Below are 3739 nucleotides of genomic sequence, written 5' to 3' on the forward strand. Positions count from 1 at the left end.
GTGTGTGTGTGTGTGTGTGTGTGTGTGTGTGTGTGTGTGCACGCGTGCGCGCGCTCAAAAGATGAGAGAGGAGCTGCTTGGAAAGACGAACCACCGGGAAAACAGGCAGGGTGGGGATGAGGAATGCAAGCCAGCGGCTAGAGATGAAAGTGGCAGCTGCTGCTGAGTGAGGGGCAGTGGGCTCTTGATCCTCGCTGGAGCTTCGGTCAGAAATGTGGAATCCCCAGGACTCCCAGCCCTCGACGCTGGGCCCCCCTAACCTGGCTGGGGGCATCTGGAAAATGTGCTGAATTGAAGCTCTGTTGGCCCTCCCTTCTCCACCCCAGCCTTCACTAGACTGTCTGCTTCTGGAGGGCAAAGACCGGCTCTTATTCCACTTAGATTTCCTGTGGTGTCCAGGCCTGGGCCGGACTCATGGGAGGCGTTCAGGAAATAGTGAAGTGAGTTAGAGTAAGAGATAATGAAGGCTCGGGAGCAATGTCCACCTGCTTAACTGTGTCATCATCGGAGCCAGGAACACAGTGCCCCAGATTCAGAGCTGACGGGACGGACGGGGTCCTCTTCTCCACTCCTCCTCCCACCCTTACACATGGAAAAACTGAGGCCCAGAGAAGGGACATGAACTAGCCCGGGGTCACACAGGTAGTAAATGTCTTGAAATCCAGCCCTGTCCTCTGCCCTGACACCACCCCACTGGCGTGTGGCTCATGGCTCTGACCACGCCAGGCTCGGCCGGACCAGGCAGGCATCTCTAGGGAGTTCCTTTAGAGATGCACAGCACCAGACAGTCTTCAAGGGCTCCCTCCAGGTGCGGGCGGACAACTCCCTTTTCCAGAAACTCTCCCAGCCTCTGAAGACTTGTCAGAGGCACGCTGGACTTCATAATCGCCTTCATAATCATCTCTGACTTTTGCCTTTCACTCCCATTATATCTTCTCCAGCAAACCTCTAATATTCTTAAGCCCTGGTTCATTGCCTGCCCTCTTAACACACAGCAGAGATCATGAGGTCACGAACCTGAGGGGGTGTCCAGATCCAACCCTTTCATCCTTTGACAGAGGAGGAAACTGAGACCCTGAGAGGGGAAGGTGAGGAACCAAAGGTCGCAAAGGCAGAAGTAGTAAATCTAGGTCCTCCCGATCCCAAATCTAGAGGACTTTCCTCTACCGTACCAATCTCAAATACTGCTTTATTAAGATTCATTTCAACAAATCACTTTTGAAAAAGCATTTATTAAGCACCTACTATGTACAACACTCCTCCAGGTACTGAGAGATACACAAAGTTTAGATAAGACACAGTCCCTTTGCTCCTGGACCTCATAGTCTAGGAGGGAGACATGACTCACCTATGACTATGTAACCCATGGCTCATTACAAACTCTCTAAGCTCATTGGGACCATGTTCCATCTTGAAGTCTTTCTGAAGATCATGTTCTTTGGCTTGTGCCATCGGGAAATTAGCTGGCACTTAGGTGACCCAGTTGACAGAGCACTGAATCTGGAGTCAGGAGGATCTGAGTTCAAATTTGACCTCAGATACTTACTAGCTATGTGACCTTGGGCAAGTCACAACATCTATTTGCTTCAGTTTCCTCATCTGTAAAGTGAGGATAATAACAGTACCTACCTCCTGGGGTTGCTAGTCACTTAATCTCTGTCTTTGGTTTCTTCATCCGTAAAATAGGGACAATAATAGCACTTACCTCCCAGAGCTGTTGTGAAGATAAAATGAAATAAAATTTGTAAAGCACTTTGAAAAACTTTAAGTACTATATGCCGGGTATTATTATTTTTATTATTATTATTTGGGTAATTTCTAGCTCTCCCTAAGGATATTCAGTCCCTCAGCAACCAGTCAGTCTCCTGCTTTTTAAGGTCATTAAGCTCCACCAGAACTGAACCCAGATCCTCTCTAGAGTCCAGAGCCAGTGCCCTGTGTAGAAGATGGGCTCCCCCTGGAATAGAAGATATCAGACTTTTCTCCCACTCTTAAGCTCAATATTGCCCCACCCCAGAGTCCTGGGGGAAATCTCTTAAATTGAAGTTAACATGGTTCATGTCTCTGGTTTTCCTGAAAGATATTAATATAGTCCACTTCAAGAAAAGTTACTCAAAAAAAAAATAAGTTACTCACTGTACAAAGTAGTTGATATCAAGTATAAGACAGCTATTTATTTCCCACACCACAAAAGAAATGCTTACAACACCAAAGAAGTCCTCCATGATTCTCCCTCTTTCTCCTCCCTTTACCTTACCCAGCATGTTCAGAACCCAGTTTTCTATGTAACACATGGCTCATTACAAACTCTCTAAGCTCACTGGGACCAGGTTCCATCTTGAAGTCTTTTTGAAGATTGTGTTCTTTGGCTTGTGCCATCGGGAAATTAGCTGGCACTTAGGTGCGACATTGCACTGGCATAGAGGAGAGAAGAAAAACCATGCTCCTGGAATTAGATGAGATCACAGTCAGTAGGAAGGGGGTGGTGAAGTTGGGGGAGCTCTAAGGCTGAGAACCCTCAAGCATTCAGTGGAAAGCAGTTGAAATGTGAGGTCCAGTGCTGGAAGTAGGGTCTTAATAGTGGGTAGAAAGGGCAGCTAGATGGCACAGTAGATAGAGCACTGGCCCTGGAGTCCAAATTCGGCCTCAGACACTTGACACTTACTAGCTGTGTGACCCTGGGCAAGTCACTTAACCCCATTGCCTATCAAAAAAAGGAAAAAAATAGTGGCTAGAGGCTGAATGATAGAGACGGAGCCTCAGTGTTAGGGATCAATGTTACGGATAGAGGCTTAGTGTCAGAGACAGGGGGCTCGTGGTCAGTAAAGGAACTTTAGAACTTAGCGCTGGCAACAGAAGGGCTTGGTGACAGAGATGGGGAGCCCATTGCTGGGGGCAGTGGGGAGAGGGGCTCAGGGAAGTGGCAGCTCAGTGTCCCAAGAAGGGCCCAGTGTTGAGAACAAGATCTCAGTGGAGAGATGGGGGCTCACAGCCAGGGATCAGAGCTCAGTTTTGACCACAGGGGCTCTGTAGTGCAAAGGAGAGCTCTGAAAATGGAAACCTCCATGCAGGTCCTGGTCCCAGGTCCTTCTGCTGCCCTGGGTTCTGGGCAGGTGCCCAGAGTTTGGCACAAGGTGCTATTCTTTAGATCGTGGGAAATGCCATCCCAGCACTACCGCTCCTTCCTACACCAGGGTCTCCGGGGCTTTGGTTGAAAAAGGATCCCTCTTTCGAAGATAGTCCTCTTCCTGAATAACAAGGCTGCCAATGCTTCCTATTATCCCAGACCAGTATGGGCCTCCTTCCCTCCCTGGTAGCTCAAGGCTTCCCTTGGCCCTTGATACCGCCTGCTCAGGACCTGTGAGGTGGCCCAGGCTCGCCGACTGAATTCAGCTAAATTCATAGACTCCCATCCCCAGCCCCTCCACTGGGGACAGAGAAGGAGTGAAGAAAACAACCCCCAGCTCTCAGAGAACCACCAGGCTCATGGGAGATCAGAGGGTCATACACCAAGTGTTTGGACGGGCTTCAGCTGCCGTTCAGGACAGCTTCATTTTTTTATAAGTGAGGAAACTGAGGCTCAGGGAGGTGATGACTGGCCTAGGGAGAGCATTACAGGCTGGAGAAAGGCAGGGACAGAGGTGAAGAGGTAGAAACCCACACGGTATGTTCCAGGATGGTTTCATGAAGGGGAACATGGGAGATAAAGTCAAAAAAAAAGTGTCGTAACCAGACAGGG

This window comes from Vombatus ursinus, unplaced genomic scaffold (genome assembly GCF_900497805.2).
Source record: "Vombatus ursinus unplaced genomic scaffold, bare-nosed wombat genome assembly UNPS02014768.1, whole genome shotgun sequence".
NCBI lineage: Eukaryota > Metazoa > Chordata > Mammalia > Diprotodontia > Vombatidae > Vombatus > Vombatus ursinus.